This window comes from Syngnathus floridae, chromosome 22 (assembly GCF_059516105.1).
Source record: "Syngnathus floridae isolate MCC-2025c chromosome 22, RoL_Sflo_1.0, whole genome shotgun sequence".
NCBI lineage: Eukaryota > Metazoa > Chordata > Actinopteri > Syngnathiformes > Syngnathidae > Syngnathus > Syngnathus floridae.
In genome coordinates, this window is record NC_142434.1 from 3,071,011 (window position 1) to 3,092,686 (window position 21,676).

The 21,676-nt window shown below is 44.5% G+C and overlaps 1 long non-coding RNA gene across 6 annotated transcripts in view; it reads right to left on the reverse strand.

Annotated features, from left to right (window-relative positions):
* The window catches only part of LOC148379200 (uncharacterized), a 164,249-nt gene that overhangs the window by 19,501 nt on the left and 123,072 nt on the right, over positions 1 to 21,676 (reverse strand). The gene's annotated exons all lie outside the window — the stretch shown is intronic.

Below are 21,676 nucleotides of genomic sequence, written 5' to 3' on the forward strand. Positions count from 1 at the left end.
AAAAAATGGCTCGGAAAGATATCACCTGAAATAATGCCGGTATGGTATTTACGTCTCCATTTCTAAAACTGGACAAGAACGGTGTCGCGGTAGCTCCCCGAGAGACGCGTCACGTTTCACCTTGTGACACCGGCAAGGTCCCGAAGATAGATGAGCGCGTAATCGTCCGTGTTCAAGCGTTACCACTGACGCATCGTTGGTGGTCCGCATCCGATGAATCATTTCCAAGTTCCGTAACTTGACGGCGGGGCACGCAAAACACGCACTAAAAAGTTTTTTTTACATTATTTGTTTAAGTTTTGTGGATGGCAAAACAACAACGCTGGAGTTTTCTTCCTAGCAAGGAGATTTCAAGAACACCAGCTGTTGGCGTATACTAATTAAAAGCGTCGACGCTCATTAGAAGACATGTTGCTGCCGTCGTTGGCTTTTCAAGTTTAGTTTCCTGTAAAACCTCTTATGGAATACAACTTATAACTCCACTTGTTAGTTTATTGTTATTTTTGACAATAAACATCAATCTCTCCATCTATTATCTGAACTGCCTATGCTCAAATGATTCTCTTGAATGTTCACCGTTGACGAAAAACAGCACCGAATTATGTGTATCGAGTTAATAAGCGTGACTTTGCATTCTCCTCGGGACATTTCTTTAGACTCCATGCCTGTAAATGGATGATGGGTTTTTTTTTTGCGCACACACATACACATGCGGAGCCACACAAAGCAGGGTTATTGATTTGTCGAGCGCCGTGGTCGAGCAGACCCGACTGGTCTTGCCCCCTGGGTTAGACACACAATCGGCAGAGGATGTGCTGCTTCTAAACTGTCCCTGGGCACCATTTTAAATCCCCGTAGATGGCTGATATTGATTTGAACTATTTCTCTCACCGCCAGCATCTCCTCCACCTCCATCATGTCATCTTTTGCTTCTTGTTTTTCTTTTTCTCTTTCCCGTTCCCCATACAGAAGCCTCTGTTGTCTTGAGTCTTGTTCCCAGAGGAAATTCGGAGATAAATAAAAGACAGGCATCTTTAAAATTGCAGCTGCCGAAGATGGAAAGGGAGGGAGGGGCGGGGGGGTAAAAAAACAAGCTAGCATGACAAGAGTCAAATCTACTTACTGTTGTGGCAGAGGCAGGAAAGCATTGTCATGCAAAAAAAAGGTTGCGGGAGCGGCAGAAAAGAAAAATGCCAGTTTGATTCGAATGCATCAGGGCCTGTCATTGCAAAGCAAATAGCCACTTCCGCCAGCCGCTATGTCTCTGTCAAAGCATGTTCAATCACGTGTGGAATATAAAGTCACACGGTATATGCGGCGGCGGCAGAGCTCGGTCCGGATATACCGGTAGAGGGGCAATAAATACTTCGACTCGGTGCGAACGATTAATCGAATTCAAATTGTCATCATACTGATGGCGGCAGATCGTGCCCTTTCATTAGCTGGCACGGCAAAGACAAGGCAGTCGTGGCTTACGGGCACAGACAACCTCACCGTGGGGGTGCGCTAATTAGGATGACTTTGGGAGACCAAAAAAAAAAAAAAGAGGAGGTAAGGTGAAGAGGACATGGCGGAGATAAAGGGGCGAATGTAGTCATAGCCCAAGTGGCGACGCTTTAAAAGGTTTGCAAAAAAATATACACAGGCGCATTTCCAAAGATAGATGTCCAAGAGGCTAGCTTTTAGCACAATCAGACAGGTCGCCGATGAGAGAGGCTTTCTAAAAATAATCCCCCCGTGTATGAAGCCGACAGGTACTTGGCAGCTGTTATCTTGGGGGGCCGCGGGGTCCGAAATGTCATTCATCACTCATTACTCGCTGTGATTTTAACCGGACGAGAAGGCGGTTGGCAAGAAATGTTGCAGCCTTTTACCGTAACAACGTTGTTTTTCGAGGCTAGTTTGACTACTCTCGCTAGCTCACCGCCATCATTTCGTGTATATATATATATATAGCCTGCATACGGAAAATCAAGAAAAAAAATGGCCATCCACAAAAAAACCCCAAAACATTCTGACCTTCTAGTGGGAACCAAAACAATAAATGCCAACGGCAACTCGCTAACGACAAACAGTTGCGTATTGCTTGTTAAGTCTCGATTTATTTGACTGGATTTAATGAGATTGTGTCGCTGGCCCGAGTATGTTTCAATGTTTGTGTGTGTCCGTTAGTGGCTATTAGCTTGTTATTCGGATAAATAGCCGAGCCGGGGTACCATTACCGTTCGGGTCGGAGCGGTTGAAGTGACTTTTATTAACAGACTGTTATTGTAGTCGCTTGAAATGAACTAGTCGCCGATCGATAGGTGAAGAGTGAACATGTAAAAGGGTTTCGCCTATGAGAGCCATTTTGCCAAATCACCGTTCAGTTCTGGAATGGGTTTCTTTAGAGGACAGATGCCGTGTAGGCGTGCGACTTTCTCTGCCTAGAAGAGGCAGGACTAGCTACTTTGGCTGAGGGCCCCTTTGCGAGATACACACAACACACACACACACTGCACCGCATCTGGCTGCCTCTCGGCCATGTCAGTGCTCTGGCTGCCTCCTTCGGTAAATAACACCATTCATTATCTGCAAGAAGCCTCCGAAAAGAACCCCCCGTGTGGAATTGAGGAGTGTTTCACCAAACAACACCGGAAGCGGTCCAACATCATTACCCCCGTGTTCACCGGCACAGTCGGTCCAAGTATGACTGGCGTGTCCCCCGTGTACGGCTTTTTAAAATCCGAAACCGGTGAAAATCATAGTTGGCAACTGTTGAACGGCAGCAGCTTGCGAGTGAGTGAAGTGCTTTAAATACAATGGGAACGAAGACCAAAGCGAAGTTCCTTATTAAAATGAATTGAAATGCAATTAATGTGTTTTAGCCCCTTTGAAAAAAATCGTTTGTTACATCGTTTTAATAAATGAAACAGAAATACTTTAGCTAACCTAGTGCCGGGTCAGGATAGTCTATTAAAAGCCAAATTCAAAACGTTTTGGGCAGATTGTAAACTAAAGTATAAGGTGTTGCAGAACGGCATTTTGTGATGCACAGTTGGTCGTGTTCTCCGAACGCTCCCACGGCGAAAGTGTCGGCGGCTGCTCCATTTCGGCAGCTCGGTGTCAGCGCGCGTGGCGGCCACCCAGGACCTAGCCTGATTCTTTCACCTCGACGCTTCACACGAGGTTTTTGCTTTGGTGAATGATGAGCCGTGCTCGTCTAGCGGGCTTCTGTCAGACGGCTCTCAAGGTCACTCGTCTTCATTTCAGACCACTTTTTATTTTTTATATCACGCATTTGTATCAACATTTGGCCTCTAACCGAATATGTCATCATTTCTTACACTTAAGTCACTGGCGATGTATCTTTTTTTTTGTCAGAAAGCAAGCAAAGTTTTGTAAAATAGTCGAACTCAAAATCTAAAAAATAAATAAACATTTTGGGAAGAAAAAAAAATAAACCCACAGTGGATTTACAGGTCGGACTGCTGAGAGGGAAATGCTCTGTGCATCCTAGTTTATCTTATTTTATTGAACGAAATGTGTTCTGAATGCAGCTCTTGTTTTGACCTACTTTTCAACTTCCATAAAGTTCTAAATAACAAAAAAACACTAACATATTAGACGTTATAGATGCTAACTAATGCATTGCTAGGGTTATATTTATTCAATTTTGGACACACAAAAACAATATTTAACTCGACAATGTGACCTTTTCCCTTCTTTTAAACAAAAAAAAAAAAAGCCCCACTATATTCCCCTATTTCCAAACCAAATAGTTACGGTCAGATAAATATTAATGGGATCAAGCTGCACTGGGACCGCTATGAATTTTTCATCCACGGCAAAACTGCAGCCGCGCTTTGGGACCTGTTCAAGGCATCCGAGTGAACTTCATGTCAGGAGCGGGATGATGTTGCGTTTAGACGCTACAACCCGAGCCGTGACATTGTGGGAGGGGACGGCCGACAAATGCACGCTCAGTATTTGAATTGCTTTGCGGCGCTCATTTTTTTTTTCCCCCGGCAACAAGGTGAGAGGTCAGACGGTGAGAAAATGAGGGCATCCCGTTGGCCATATTTATTACGAGGGGTCACCATTTACTTGTGTCCATCATTTAGCAACACAAAAACGTACGAAATGTGTACGTACGGAAAAAAAAACTTCAAACTTTACAGGATCGTAATAATGCAAACACCAGGCCGCTTTCCTCGCTTTGTGGTGTTTCGGGCGACTCGATTCCCTTCCCAAAGTAGTTTGTGTAATGCGCTTGGCACACGAAGCAACAGCTCACCAACAGCGGCGACATTTAATACGACGAGCCGCTGTGAACAAATGAGCCCGAACCGAACGCGGCCGCGCCGTTGTGTGAAGCTTTGCCGCCGATCTCCCTGGGAGTCGCGCTAACTTTCCCTAAAGACGCAAAGCGAGCGAGGGATCCGAAGCGGGGCCTATAAAAACGGCGATTAGAGCCGCTCCTCGGAACAAGCTCCCCGCAGAAACGGCCACGCGACAATCTGTTCTTCCGCTGCAATTATACAACACACATGCTGTTGCTTTGTAATGTTCACTCTGACCCCGTGCTGGGTGAAACGAGGAATTCTTACTGATCTACTCGCGACGACTTCTAAACAAACATTCTACACTTGGCGCGAGAAGCATTGAGGACAAATCCATGTGAACTAAATATTAACAAGGTAATGCAAAATGAAACACGACAAGTACCCCTTACATATTTTCTCCCGGCAAAACCCTCCTAAAAATTTTTTGTATAATCATTTGCCTAGTTAAAATTAACTTTGAAACATTTTTAATTGGCGATCAACGTTTGCAAGACTTAAAGGACAATCCAAAGCGTCTGCTTTCCGATTCTTTGCCGTTTGACTGCGTGCCAACTTGTTTGGGTTGAACAACAACATATGTTGATCAAAGTACAAAAACCGCAAATTATAAATTTTCATCAAACAAAAACAAATTGATCATACGTAAGATGGTGTTCAAAGTATAATGGAAAATAGCGAGGGGCCATATTGCGTAGCTCTAATGAGATCCAGCTTTACATTTTATTTGTATTTCTTTTCCTTGCGCCACAATCATCAATTTAAATTGAACCGTCGGAGGCTTGGATACGCTCGCCATATGTTCTGCTGTGCTCGGGAAATTTGCCGTAATGTAAATTAATTTGCGAAAGAAAGCTTTGCAAAAGTATACCCACAAGTTAGGGAACTTATGTTAAAAGCTTTCGTTTAAATAAATGGAATAATACCGAAATTGGGCGGATTCATTTTTTTTTTCTCTAGCTATATAGATTTTTTGAGATATTAACTTATTATTCAGTGGGTGATATCTAATCACACCTATCTCCACGTGTCTCCAACTCACCCACTGCTTTCCTGATCAGACTTTTGGCGCCACTCCTCGAATCGCCACAAAGAGTCCATTTACGTCCCGGAACTTTTGCCTTAATGGTTACCTCCCGTGGAAGCGAGGTAATCATTGTGCGTGACCAGATTTAGAGACATCTCGGCGAGGGGCGCGCTTATTTTTTAAACGAAGCCCATCTCGCGGCTTTTTTTTAATCAGAGCCACAGCGGATGCTCAATCAAGTCGCATTACTTCTGATGGATTCGCAGAATGGGGAAGCCATTGGCTCAGTCATTTATGCAATCTCACCCACAGACTTTGAAATGAGATGCGAGGGGAGGGGCCCTACTTTCTTCGCCGTCGACTTAATTGCAATTATTTAACTGTAAATGTAGCGAAACGACAGGCCGATTTTCAAAAGGATGCATGACCTCCATTTTGAACCAATCGATTATTTCGCCCTTTGAGTCAGAATAACCTTCACGTCATCTGTGCGTTGTCATCATAACAATAACCAGAAGGTACTCATACGTCTTTCGGGACTACGCTCTTGGGAATGCGTGAGCAAATATCCAGACATGACTGATGTCTCTTGGGACGGCAAATCAAAGTCATGGAATGTGTGCTAAGCGAACGAGTCGCTTTTGCGAACACTTTTCCGCCTGCTGTTGATTCCAAGTCTGCTGTATAGTTTAACGAAAGGTTACATATAACCGATTGCTTTAGGAGTACCTTTAGGTTCGTAGTTGACATTTTGCAGTTCGCACTGGATCCAGAGTCAGTTCATATGTATGAACTGTGGCTTTTCAGAGTTGCTTGAATGCTACTGGGCCAACCTTTGCCTGTCAATATCTCTCCCACGACCCTTTTCTCCTCTGGCAGCCCCCAAGACCATATTTCTGCCGTCAGTTCACATCCAGAACGGGAAGGAGCCAGCTGGCTTCCATCTTCGTCGCTAGCCAGAAAGCCATAGGGCTCTCTGAAACTGAAATTGCAAGCCAGAAGAATCACGTTGGTGTCGCTGTGCCAAATAGCAAAGCGCCATTAAGCTCTTGATGCACGGTGGAGCAACAAAAGAGCACGAAATGGGGGCGAGGGGGGACCACCATTTGTCTGTTTTATTATGATAATTGAAGGTGAAATGTTTGGGAACGAAATAAGATTCCGATTTCTATGCTCAAAAACACCGACTTGTTCAACGTTCAAATGCATTCACTTGAATAATCGCTTCCTCTGTGAGATAACCAGCCAATAAAATGTGGAGGCGCATGCGGCCGAGTTCCTTTCCAGGAATCCGGCTTTGAATGATGTCCTGCGTAGCTTCATGCAGATAAGACGGCAAAGCGCAGCGCTTCATCCCAGCAGTCAAATGGGATCCGCTCGTTTGCTTCTTCGCTCTTCCTGCAGCTGACACTGACCGGAAACATTGTCACCAGGCAACTCTTGTATCTACCTGCCGAGTCCAATTCCATGTCTGCTACGCCTGCCACGATGAGTCCACCTTCAAAGCGAATCTTTCCTCCGTGTTATGATAAAGTTTATGAAAGCGTTTTTGGATTAACCGCATTGTTCGATGTTGTCAATGCGGCTTCTGGGACCGCCCCGGCACAAAACCGGGTGGACGTCTTTAAAAAAAAGCCTGTATAGAAGTAGTCAGAAAATCTCCCAAGGAATTTTTGGCTCTAACAAAGATCAAACCCGCGTTGCCAAAGGGCCGCTGCGAAAGCTCGGCGTTTGAAAAGCAAGAGAGCGGGCAAAAATATAAGTAAGGCGAAGCTGAATGGCAATTTCAAAGCTTTCTCTGTTGTGCGAATGCTTTTTGTGCCGGGGAATGCCATGGCGATCAATTCAGTACATTTCCGCCTTTTGTTGCCGTTTTGACTTCTTGAACATGATTACGGGGAAAATGATTGCCTTAAGGTATCTGGACTGAGCCCTGCTGTGATGGACGTAATTGACGCGCCGACCCTTGAACCCTCATTCCACAGGCACCAAATACTCTTGTTCCACGAATGACCTAAATCTGGTGACTGAGATGATGACATCATTGATTCCTGCAAACTATGTATGGCTATTACAAAATCCAAAACCACTTTGACCCAAGACTAGTCACGCTCCAAAGACTATTGGACTACCAAAGTCAACTAGTCTATACAATCTCTAATATGAATCTTTCTGGATTCAATTCAGACAACCCAATTTATTACTGTCAACTCCTACCCAAAAAAAAAAAACCAAGACTACAATGTAATTTCCAAGTGATGACAGATGATGACATTGTCTATGCCACTGCCTGGTACCCATTAAGTGGCAAGGAAACGGGGCGCCGTACAAATATAACACTTTGGGAGCGGGTGGAGGCGGGCTTAAAAATGCCACAGTGGATTAATTCACCTGCTGCCAAGGCGGTTTAGATGTGCCACCCCACAGCTGTCCTCACTAGCTTTGATGTGTTAGGCCAGACGCATAAAACTTGGAGGGACCACAGGGGAGAGCCTGGCAAGAAAGTCCAGATTGGAGGGGCGTGCTTGTGATTGACAGCACCTTTTTTTTCTTCTTCTCCTTTTTTGCGTTTGATCAGTCATGGAAGAAACAGGATGGGACAAGTGAGCACCTGTGTAGCTAGGAGACCGTCCCCATGGAGACCACTCCGCCAAGCAAGTGAATCAGGAGAACCCGGGAAGTAGTGCGTGGACTGTTCCCGCGGGTGCTTGAAATTCAACTGCATTGATCCAATTAATTTATTTTGGGTCTTGCAGGGGGCGGAGCCAGACATTGCGGTGGTCAGAGTGGCACAATGACTCACTAAGGTCTGATCGTAAGCTGGTCAGTGCTTTTAGAAATAAATAAATATGTATAGTTGTATTGAAAATGACTCATAAAAATCCACAAAACGACAGCATGGCCAAGACAGTGTGTAAGTGTTTGACAGAGCATCAGAAGAGATTAAGCGTGGTGATTTGTATTCACCACCCAAACATGTCAGTCGTCAGTAAAACAAAGGCAGCTGCTCCTCGGCGATACTCAATATCAGCCCCGGCTTGTTTGTTTTTAAATTGTGTTTCATGCCAAATGTACTTCTTAATGTGCACATTTTTTTTTTCCAAAGAAAGCAGCGAAAACAAAGATACTCGACGCTCATCTTGCCACCCACACTGCGGCACAAACAGCTTTACTTTGTCACCGCAAATCAGCCTGACGACTCGAAACTCAACTCTTAGTTGGTCTTGGAAGAATTGCAGACACATAATGGTGATGAGTGGGAAGAGGATACGAGTATAACTCTCGCTTTGCTCCGAGCGCTGATATCAGCTCAAAGGGAAAAAACTTTTCTGTGTATTTATCTTCAAGTACTTGTCCTTCACGTTGCAGCACAATGCAGCGTAATCGGGTGAATCGGCATTATATTATTTCCAAGCATGTGTAAGAGCAGGTTTCTGATCTGATCTGTCTTTTTTAGGTTTGATGACTCCGTAGCAGCAAAGTAGTCCGAGATTTGTCATCGAGACTAACAGTTAGCGTTGGAAATTAAAACGAATTAGAGGATTTTTGACCCTTTGAGTGCGGGAATTTAAATATCTCTAAGATATTTAAAAGGGAAGTTATTAGCAGTACCTTAAAATCTGCTGGGATGTGAACAGGGAGTCACTGAGCAGATGCCAAACTGTTCATGAACTGCAGCAAGATGCTGGAGTAAATTTTATACACACACGGGATGCGACAGAACCGAAAAGGACGATTTCTTTCTGACTCAAGTTTTTGATTTCATAACAGCGGGCGTTCATTCACCATCTCAGGAAATCTCACCGAAGCGTTTCCTCTTTGCACCTATAACGCACACCTCCGCGTAGTTTTCTTTAAAAAAAAAAGATTTCATCCAAGGTTACCCTGACCGGTCATTTCTCAAAGGCCTTGACAATTTCCCACTCACGATCGCTGGAGCGGCGAAATTGTTGTGAGCGATGTGCGGTCTCTAAATAAGCTTTGGCAGAACAGTTCTGACGCTCAGAGCGTTTCGGCTTGGCCAGTAGGCAACAAATGACAGATGACAAGGATGGAATGCGCGCCAATGCGTGTGTGCATGTCTCCAAGCTAGCTAGCATCATGATCCCAACGCGTGTATCAGCAAACGCAAAGTGATGGGAAATCCCGTTCTTCTTGGAACACGCCAAACTTGGACTTGTCTGACCCGCCCGTGTGTATGCTAAGCGGATCAAGTGTTTTGTGTGACTTTGCGAGCATGTGTGTGTCGTCTCTATAATGGCAGCCATCTTTTTTTTCCCCGCTTTTCCCACTGGCCCTCAATATCGTTTCACGCTTGGTTGAAACATCATTGGGCATCTGGACACCCAAAAAATAAAACTTTGTTTTTTTTTAGTGGCACTAAATAAACACTCAACTGGTAACCTAAACTGGGTTAGCTACGCTAGCTAAGCCAGTGGATCTGGCAAACTATAAACACACATTAAAGGCTGCAGTGAAATTTGACTGTCAAACAGTCGGACAAAATGAGATCATTACTTAAGGATGACTGCCTGTGAATAAAAACATTCATTTTGATCATTTAAACACAGTAATGAAGGTATACAAACACGGCGTTTACTGCTTTACCAAAAGCGCCGCGCGGGAAATGAATCATTTCCTCTCTTGAAGTCTCACAAATGAAAAGGCAAAAATAAAAAGCAGGCTGAAAAGCAAATCAGCCCTTTACTACCACCGCAGGCTCGTAAATGATGTGTTGCTATCGCTGACTGATTGCTCATTTCCATCGCCGGCGACTTTATGAGGCTTGATGGTTGAACATGTAAAATGCATGAAGGTGGTATAGCCGCACTACAGCGTTGTCTTGATTGGCTAATTAAACAGCCCGTGAATTCTACTGTTAGTTTATGCTCAACTTAATGAGCGCCATGTTGTCATCTTAAAGCACATTCCAACCTCCCGTCATTAGCACAGAATGGTCGATGCCGTTCAGAGGCTAAACTGAAATTGTTCCTATGCTTCAGTTTGTTGGATTCTAAATTCTGTATTTATGAATCACAAAACGTGTCAATCACCTATTTTTTGCACGTATCTAATTTTTATTATTTTGATTGTTTTCAGCCCCGCCATTTTGTTTACTTTGCTGTCGCACGTGAGGCACCAAGAGAGCTGGATAAAAATGCTCCGATACTACAACACAGATACAAAAACCAAGATTGTGAACTACTGCCTTTAGACCCATTTAACAAAGTCTACTTTTCTTCTCAGCGGTCTAGAAAAAAAGCAAATGAACCGAAATGCGACTTAAGATATTTTTTCCTGCCGTCTGTTATTTATTATTTGCGAAACGGCGTCGACCTATCTCCCGAGCCTTCGACACGTGACCCCCCTGCAAGGCACGTGCGCACACAAACACAGTCCCCGTGTGTCCAAATATGTCTTTCAGATGTTGATAAACAAGATAAGGTCAGGCGGGCTTTGACCCCCTCTGTGTTAATCCACTCAATACGGCACCGCATACACAAACACACACGGCGGAGAGTTTATCAGGTTGCATCCGGCCGATCTGAGAAGCAGCCAAAGAAGGTAAAAAGTCGATAAGTGTGTCGGGAATATTTCAAAACGGTGCGGATGGAAACTTTATTTGGATATTCTCACCCCAAAGTACCCCTGTCGTTAAGAGAACGGCAATTTCCTAATGACATCGTTTGGACTGATGTTCCATTTGCGCATATTTGTTCCGTTTGCATGGTATAATTACAAAACGGCGTGGCAATAGCCAGATGCGATGGTAATCACAAGGCGCGAACGATCATGACTGACTTTGTTGTTTTTGGCGAGTCGTTACAACCCAGATTGCTTTTCCGATGTATGCCAGGCCGTTAATAGTCGACAAGTACTGTGCAGTTGTGTTTTATTTGCGCAATTAGTATCGATGGTGTCGACCTCGGAGAGGAATAAGCAGCCTTGAGTGAGGGAGGAATTTGCTAGCATGTGAAGCGCAAAGGAACGAAGAAAGTCACTTAATAATTCAACCCGGATGACAAAAGTATTGGGACAAGAAGGTTGAATGGTTTTGATTGTACATCTAATATGACATTTGTGCTCAGTGATACAATTTAGAGCTTTTTTTTTCGTGCCCTAAAAGTTCCAATTAAGGAAGATGTTTCATAAAATGTCATGGTGTGTACATTGGTCAGGCTTTTCTACTAATTTGTACAATCTGTGATTGCAGTGTGGGACCCACCCCGTCATTTTAAATTGCCTCTCAATGAAGTGTAGTAGCAATATATTTATTTGTCTGATAAAAATCTTTTCAATATTGATTATCCTGAGAGCCCTTGAGGCTCACTTGAGGCTTTAATGTTCTGTGGCACCAATGGAACCCAAACCTTGGCTCTATTTCACTTGCTTTGTGGTTTTACAAAACATGCCAGTGTTGCTTTAACCTCTCCTCCTTAATATTTATAGGCAGTAAATAAACCAACAATAAAATCAACCGGCTCCCGGCGCAGTGCCGACCTCCACCAAGTCCTGCGGAACACACTTTAATGGCTTCTCGGCTAATGCTACGTGCCTCGAGCGTGTTTATTGACTACCGGGACGTTTTTTCCACGCTTTTTTTTTCTTTCCGCTGCCAAGAGTAAGCGAGTCTCATCGGCTAACCTTGGTTTACTTTACAAACACGGCCTCGGTTCATAATCGGCAGGCGGAGGGATCTCCGAGTATTTTCAACTCGCAGAACTTCAGGTTTGTTCATCTGAGCCCGTGTTATCGTTTGTCCCGCTTGTCCTTTTTTTGTGTGCATCCACTGCATTTGCATTCGTATGTATGAGTCCCGAGATTTGGATTATCTAAATGGACCCAGGTGGCGCTGGGCTGGAACCAATCAAACAGAGCTTCTGTGATAGGAGTCCACACACACATGCAAACACCCCCCCCCCCCAAAAAAGTGATTTTTCTTTACTTTGCCACACACGAGCGTTTTCAATAACTCAAATTGTCACAAAGATGTAGCCGTCGTCTCAAAGAACCTTTTACCATGACTTTGCAAATCCTACATTTCAAAGCTGCCTTAATTAAAATCCCCAAAAAGTCCTGACAGGAAAATGTCTTATTTTTTCGATTTGAACCGCCTTTTGTTTATCATGGCATCTGTATCGAATGATGCCGTCCAGCTGTTATCCCACATGGCCGGCGAGGAGGAGGAGAGTCCCGTTTTACCCGTGCCCACACATTAAGGGTGGATACGGGAAAAGAAGCCGTTGCGCTGCTAAATGTTTCATGCGGCATGAATTTAGAATCCGTGCATCCCCGAGGAAAGAACACTTGGAGATTGTGTCGGGTTACATTCCTGGAAAGACACCGGACAGAGTTCGTGTCACACCGAGGAACGTGGAGGCAATAGCAACGCGGCTAATCCTCATTTATACGCAAACGCGCGCTATTAGCCCAAGTCCACTCATGCGTATCACAAAAAGCTGATGATCTTGGAATGTAATCCATCTTGAACAGCGGCTTTGCTGGTGTCATCAAACCCATTTCAAAGCATCTGCTTCTCTTTCTTGCATTTATTCCGGGGCATCAAAATCCATTTAGCCGTGTTTTCAAGCGCCCTAATTCAAATCAATAACAAATAAATCTCTCCAAATCTCCCCGGGGGGGCGATTTGAGTGAGGAGATGGTGAGGAAGCAGCGGGAATTACATTAAATTAAGCCACGACTGCAGCGCAGAATTAAACCTAAGTCACAAATTACAGCATCCGTTACAATGTTTATTGCCGGGAAAGAATCCACCGGAATGGATTCATTGGCTATCCACGATCTTGATATATAGACGGACTTTGGCACAGATAACATCAATGTTGACACAAACCATCCCGGAATTGACCGTTGCTGCAGTGCAGTGCTGATGTAATATTTCTGCAACACCTTCAGCCGTGATACAAATACCGAGCTGAGGCTAACCATTGTCGATGTCAGTCAAGAAGACCACCAAAAAAAAAAAACTACAGAATGTTCTATTCACATCATGTCGTCTAGTTGTTGGCTTTGTTCTCCGCGCGTTGTATTTTTATGTAGCTGCCAAAGCTGTCAGAAAATCACAACGGCAATGCCAATGAGGGCATCCAGACCAATTGGCCCTGCTGGGCAGTCTTTCAAGGCCACACAGATGCATCCCAAATGGGCCTGAATGGAGCTCGTTGGATTTTTTTTGGACTACTCAAGCAAAGTGCTCAAACATTAGAGGGCGTGTCATAGAGCCAGGTGGTACTCCGGGTAAAGTCACTTGATTATCATAATCTAATATTGAATTCTAGCAAGACAAAGAGTTGCCAGAGTTGCAAACTTGTCAAGCTGAAAGTAAAAAGTTGGATTAAAAATAACTACCGAAGCTCGTGTGGGTTTTCCCGGCCTCAAAGTTAAATAGCAAACATGTCTGTATTTTAACGAGATGGTAAACATCTTTTCTAGATGGTTGCCATGGCGAGCGGCCTTTACATTACAAAGTGCAGCTTTCATTTTATCATCAAATGTGCAAAACAACATTCCCTGCAGATTACTTCAGTTTTTTTGTCGTCGACACTGAGGTGATCGTTAAATCGGTCGTTGTTGATTAATCGCCTCCAAAGACAAGCTCGCCTCTCCTCACTGTCCTTCATTACGGTCATGCTTATAAAACCGGTGCTACTGCGCAGTTTACGACTCAAATATCCGATTTTTATGACCGCAAAGCCTAGAAAATGCGCCTGTCGTCCGCTTTGAGTCGAAAACAAGTCGAGGCAAATCTCAATTTCATGCCCGCGCGCTCAAACAAACATGCACACACAACACAGCGTTTCACGTGCTTGAACTTTACCGTCCATTCTAGTTTGATTTGACTCCCGCGACCAGGCACTTTGCAAAGGGCAGGCATAACAATATAGTGACATTTCATTCGACTCATTCATTCCCTGTTTGCGGCTGGCTGGCGCACGACTACCAATCGTGATCCCGACCGGGTAGGCTAGCAGAGAAGCGGCTGTCCGCTAGACACGCCGACTGTGCCCAGTGGCGGATTAATGCGGTTACTATCGAATCCCCCGAGTTAGGAATCGATCGCTTCATCCGTGGCATGAATGCGTAAAGAAGCGGGGGTCCCGGTGATGCTTTTGTGCGACTGCTTTTACCTTTTTGTGCGGCGTTATCTAGCCGAGCAGCCTTTTGTGTACTGTATGTTAACCCGTGTTAATTACATCTGCGGGCTTTAGGCGCCGTTGAATCCACTCTTAATTTCGTTTGGCTTGAGATTTGTGCATGTGGTTTTGACCACAATGAGCTCCTGATTGAATCGGGAAATGGCAACGTCGGAGTTGAGAAAGGTCATACCGAGTCGGTTAGTCGAAAGTAAAACAAAAGGACGTTTCTTTGCGAACAAACCAAAACAATCTGGGCATCTTTTGAATCAACACGGAGCCGCCGGTGATGGACTGGCCCATTTCTCTGCGACTCTGAGTATTTATCTGTTTGTGAGGCCTCATCTTCCTCCTGGGTACAAATTGCAGATGCCATTTTGCGCGGGAGCTCGCAGCGCTGTCCTACACCCCTGTCACTCAAGAGCGAGCGTTATCATCGTGGCAAAGGGAGAGTCGGTGAATCTTTGACTCCTTCTCCTTTAATCATCCAAATCAAGCCAAGAGCGACCACTCCTCTCGTTTAACAGCCACCACTCAGCAGTTGTTTTCATCAAGCCAATTAGCCGTACCTGGAGAGCACAGCCTCCAGTATCTGATGCAAACATCCAGCTGTGTTTGTATTTCATCTCAAACTTCCTTTGACACGTTTGTATTTGTGAGGAAAGCTGGTTAGTAAATCTCCCTGGGCAATGCCTTTGTGGAAACCTGCTGTTGGATGCTTCCTGATGAAAGCGGGCTCCTTCAAGAAGGTTTAATCAATGAAATTTAAGGCTTTGAGACACTTGATCATTTGTTCTATGTAGGAAAAACAAATCTTCCGCTGCTGTATCACGGGAATTCCAACTCTAGCATATGTAGAAGTATGATGCTAGACTAGCTAAAAGCAGGTCAAAGTTGTGGCGTAGGTGCCGTGTCGGGATTTTGAGTGTGATGGGTGTCATCGGATTTTATTCATAAATATAACAACAGCGTGGGACTATTCAAGAGTCTTTTGGAATTTTCAAAAACCGAGCGCCAGCATGTGATTTTTCTCACAGCGTCTTGCCGGACTCTACCCAAAGCAGCCCAAAGGCAACGAAATGAAAAATAACTCATCAAAGTTTTGTCGCTGTTACCAATATGGATTTTATAAAGTATACATAAATTTGATAGCACTGCACCAACCGGCATGCTGGAAGGAGGTGTAAACAAACCATCCCGCCGCTGTGCCAAAACGCTTCCGAATTCCAGGAACACTTTTGAGAAAACAAGATTAACAGTGGTGTTAATGTTAGCAGCTCAGCCGGGGCTTTAGATAATCATATTTGCGCTAAAAGCAACATCCGCGCACCGCATGCTGCTGTCAAGTCCTGAGAATGTTCCGCAGAATCCTCACCATCTTTTAGAGGCTAAATAGTCGCTAGTGATAGCATTAAATATTGATCAGAAAACAGTTTAGCGGACTAGGATTAAAATGCCTCAACAATCATCATATCTAAGCATTTTTTTTATATCACAGCCACTGATTGGTAAATATTATGGCTTGGTTGTCATGGTTGCGCTAATAACGTGAAATAAGCACCAGTCTCATGATTTACTGGGGAAGTGTCACCATAAACATGTTTCCTCCTTGAGTCATCACTAGCGGAAAATATTGTCCGATCGGCGGCGTCAATTGATGAATCGTTTACACGTTCCTACATGGCTTGTAGCGATTTTAGCTCCATGGCTGTATTCGCCGGTTAATTATACGAATGATTAACGGACTCAATTAGCGAATCGATAGCACCCTGACAATGGTGCTTTTATATTTTATTCCGGGGTAAGAAAAATGGATTTTTATTAACACAAATATTGCTGCGCCACAGGCAACAAAATGCCATCTATTTATATTCATAATTGAGCTCTCGGTGTATCAGTCACAAATATGACCTGGTGAAATCAAAACACGAGCAGCGTTTTTTTTTTTTAATTAATTTTAACCAATGAGGTTCTTTTTTTTTAAAAACTTTCAACTCGGCATACAGTACCCAATCTCCAAAGGGGGAGGGCTTCTTTTAAAGACCCTAATGTAGACAAAGACAGATGGTTTGAAAGAGAAGTGAAGGAGGCCCTCTGTGTCCATGCGACGGACGCATCAGTCATCAGAAGAGGTAGTCGGCGGGCGACATTACTTATCAGTCATTTACGGCGACGACCCGACATGTCATTCCGGACACTTGAACACTTATTCACAGCCCACCTCGTGACTCTAATGACTCTCGCTTGACAGCCGGGTGGACAAACGACCCACGCGTGACCTCGGCGACTCTCAAAGGGGTTAAGCGACGCTCTGGAGGTTAAACGCCACGGACCTGCCGACCACTCGCTAAGATGATGATGAAGGAGGAGGCGGCGTGAAACATCTTGAGTCCATTTCAAAGTGGGTCATAGTTTTGATGCTGACTGTACTTTTCAAATAATGGCTTCATAATCACATAAAAAGCGTCGTTACCACGGCGACCGTGCAATTGTATCAGAAGCGGTGAAGAGCTACTAGTTAATGAAGCGACCACTTCTATATCTGCAGTCTGAAATTGCGCGCTGGGAAAATCGGCCGTCTTATCAGACAGCTCCGCCCCCCCCCACCCTCGCAGCATAAAAATGGGCCAATTTAAAAGTACATCTTTATGTGAATCAGTGATAATGCGCTGCATAAATTCCCAGCCGCAGTCATAAGGTCAGCGGCTTACAGTTGTGAGAGGATTGCCGATGCGGCGCCGAACGCGTTGGGAATGTCGATCGATGCCGAGGGAGCAAAATCATTTAACGGCCTCAGTGAAATCCCTTCGATTACAAAAACCGCCTTTCATCGGCCTACTCGTAGCGTCAGTCCATCTTTGCATGTCTCTTCATTTTATTTATTTATTTTTACCCCCAAGCACTTATTTAGCGACTCTATTGCCAGCAATCGTGAACTGGCAAGCGACAGGAGTGTTGTTTTGAGCTAATCACAGGTATCATTGATCTAATTGCTTGTGCTGCCATTCCAGTTACTTTGGCCCAAGCGATTTAGGACCTCCACAAAAAAAACAAGACACTGGCTTGGCTAAATGACACAGCGTTGTAATTAGTGCTATTAATTGTGTCTGCCTTGCAACGGAATGCCAAGATGGCTCCCGTGCTGAGGGCTTATTTGAAAGATTAAAAAAAACAAAAAACAAGGCTGCTATGCCAATAGCAGTAGTTGTTTTCCACTCAAATCTTTGTCGAGTCGGTCGTCTCTGTGGCTTTGTTTGCAGGGTTGGCATTTGTCAACGGAAGGCACCCGCAAAGTTGGCCGGTAAAAGCAATTTGGGGGCGTACGGCACGGAAAAAGATAGCGCTAAACTAGATTAGCCGCCTCTTTGCGTGATACGGCTAATCAGGCTCGCTGGCGTTTCGCACCCGCCGAATCAAAATAGATCGGGCGGGATTGTTTGGCCGTGCTTTTTTATTTTGCGCTTGGCTGTCAAGCGATTAAAATAAAGTGAGGATTTCCGTTTGATTGGAACTTGGAAGGCCGAGCGTGGGAAAGATGATAGCGACGGTCCATTGCTTTCAGAGATCCCGATTTTTTGGGCAAGTTATTATTTATTTTATTTATAATTATTTCATTATATTTATTATTTTTATTTATAATTCTTATTTATAATTTTTTACTGTCATTTTTTAAAAAAATAACCTGAGGATACTGACTCACGTCCTGCATTCCTATTCCGATGAACAAAGAAGGTGTTGGTGCGCTTGTGTGACGGACAGCGGAGCAAATTGTAAAAATGCACGCCGTTTGGATCCTAGCGATGAACCCTTAGGCACGACGACGTTGGTGTTCTAAATTGTGAGTCGGCCTACAGGATGCTAGTCTGGAGTGATCTTATAAACGACAAGGTGGTTGTATGTGATCTAATATGCACGACGAGCCGAGCGCCTGAAGAATCAAATCAAGCCCCGCCTCCCCCCAAGCCCCGTCGCCGCATGAAGCTCATCTTCACGTCATTCATGTTTCCTCTACCAATACCGAGTCGCATTACGGGGAAACAATGCCCACTGGTTAAGGAGCCGCTTCCTGCTCCACAAATGCTCTATTTATGGGCCTCAGACTGTGCCTGGCAGATTTAAAGCAACAGGAAAACACACACACACACACACACACTGCAGCTTTGATTAGAACGCCGCTCATCTTTTGCTTCCAGGCGCATTTCCCCAAAAGCTCGCACGGACGCATTGGGGATTTCCACACAAATATATTAATTACCATGCAAATGAGTTGGGGAGTCGTCGACTTAAAGCCTTTTGCCGTACTTCATTTCAAAGCCCCGCAAAGGCAATTAATGGCGCCTTGTTCAGAAGAAAGAGAATTGCCTGCAAATAATTGTCAAAGAAAAAGCCCCCCCCCCCTCCCTCCCCACTGTAGCCATCGCGTCAGTGCAACACAAGATAATAAAAGTTCTTTCATCAGGTACGAATGGAGCAACAGAACCGACAAAGCGACACGAAATCATTTCCGACGTGCTTTGCGAGTGCTCTGCATTCATTTACATTTTTTTGGGGGGGGTACAATCCATGCAAATGGACTACCTGCGGTGCTCAGCTGCGACGGATGCCGGAGCGAGTGGCAACCCGCTCGTATTGACTCGCGCAGAAAAGCACACCACATCAATCAAACGTGCTCGCCGCCGTCAAAAATCCGAAGCGGGAAAGCGACGGGAAAAGAAAGGATGCCTCCGTGTTGAAAAATCACAGCTCACCTGTCGCTATGGTGATTATCTCATATCGGATATGACTTCATATCTGGCATTGCAGGGGCTGAGAGGCAGGTGACAGGCTGTTATTGCATGTTGGCAGGCTCAAACTGAGGTAAAAGGAACAACAATGACGAGAAAAAAGCAATCTCACACACTGATGGCAATTATTACATTGTCTGGCGAAAATGACCATGTCACCACTTCTTGTATTGAGTCGTTCCTCTTTAATTCCGAAAATAACTTGCTTAATTGATGTGGCCTGTGGCGGCGTGCCAAACGGCGGCAAATACACGCAAAGGCACCTGTTATCCATTTGTAAACGACAGCCTCCAAAACCGGCAGGGGAGGAGGGGGGGGGACAGGTGGGCCGCTCTGTTCCTACCCGCTTGTTTACCTGGGATCAACATTTAGCCCTGCTGCTGGAAGAAATATTGTCCTCAGGCTCTGCCGTCATTAGTCCAATTTCCAAAGGATGAAAATTATTTGCAAGAATCAGATGGCATCTGGAATCACAACATGGCTTCATTTTGGAAGGTGGGTGAACGAACGAACAAACTATTGCCACGTGATGATAAAAAGATTTTTTCAGGAGAAATGAAAGAAAATGACCAAAGCCAAGACAGACTGATTGAACCAGGAGACTAATGCTTGCTCCTCTGCATCTTAAAGTTCTCCTGCCTGGAAGATATCCCAAAAGCTCTCGTATGTTTTCTTAATCCGCCGAAAGAAAGTCAGAGTCGCGACTGGTGCCACCATGGCTTTGTTCGCTTAAATCACTCAAGAGTCGGCCATGTTCAAAGCGCTCCTTGGTGGACTAGCCGAGCAGAAGAAGAAGACGGCGGCGACGCTCGTGTCTGGCCAGATCAAAGCCGAGCGACGGCGGGAAAGGTCAGGTCTGAAGCTTAGCTCATCCGTGAGAGACGAAGCTCCGCACCACCTTTGCTATTTGTGGCACAAAAAGTCGGACGATAGATGAGATGGCATTTTTAAAAGGCTTCCATTTTTGTTCCCCTCGTGTGTGGTCCTCTTCACTCCACTCCCAATTTGCTTCATTAACGACATTAATTGGATACCGGCATCGATCTCGTTAAGTTTGAGAAGGACATGACATAAGAAGATGAATCACCGACAGGTTGGAATCCTCCGCAAGGATTCATAATCCGAATCGTTTGAATCAGGTGTGCTGGAAGAGGGCAACAAAACGTTTGACAAAAAACAAGATGCAGAGTGGAGTGATTAAAACTGGAATTCAACTGGCAGAGAGACAGCTCGCAGAGTCAAAAAAAAAAAAAAAAAGCTCCAAATCAAACAATCAGGCGGATGCACAGAACAAACTCGGGTAATCGGGCCCCGGTCCAAATCCCCGGAACAAACAGATTGGTTGGAAATGAAAAAGACAAAAAGCTCCGATAGTGACAATCTGGTAAGGGACAAAGGAAGTGACAGGTAAACAAGTCACGAGGTTCTATCAAGGCATGATGGGCGTAATAAATAGAAATGGCTGGCAGGCGTCAACCTGATGAAGTTGTTCCGTTTTAACGAGAAGAGTCCACCAGAGCTGCTTTTCTCCAATGAGTCCTCGCGGAGGATTTGAAAGTAGTCAAACGGAGCAATTACACACAGATTTAGCGGATTACAAGGAAAGGCATATACTGCAATTAACCATTTTATTAGTGTGCTTTTATAGTCTGTTTTAAAAGACGCCCAATTTGGAGCTCATTACGGCGCCGAGGCTAAACGGGATAACTTGAGTATGTCCATTAATTAATCGTTCGTTTGGTGGGAATGATACCCAAGTTCAACCGCTGTTCATACAAAATAGGAGGGCGCCAGACGTTGGGTTGGGTTTCCAGGTGGGCGGGGTCGGCTTCGGGCGTGCCATCGTGATTTCCATGACAACTTTCGACATGGGGTCTCATCCATTTTTTAAGAATTATCATTAATTAATAATTGTTTATATTATTCATTATATTATAATATATTTATTTTTATTAATTACGCACTAAGAATAGACATTATGTAATATTATTTAATCAAATATAATCATTTATATTATTTATTATATATTTTGTAGTTATCATTCTATTTTTTTTTTTTACATTAATTATAATCAAAATATCAAATGCATGTCTTGAAAACAGTAGACGAGGCTGTCTCAGGTGTGCCTAATGAAATGACCCGTTCCGGTCCGAATGTGCGGGAATATCAATCATCCATCATTGACGCCAAAAAAATCAAACATACAGCGTGCAATCTATCAATAAACAAATCGTCGAAGCGGTTAATATTGTGACGTAGCGGGGCTAATTACGTGACATCAAATTGATTATCTTATGCGAGCATTTCACTTTGGACATCATTGGAGGTGCGCACTTTGCGCCCTAACTCCCTCCCTCTTCCTCTCTCTCCTCTCCTCTCTCGCTCTCT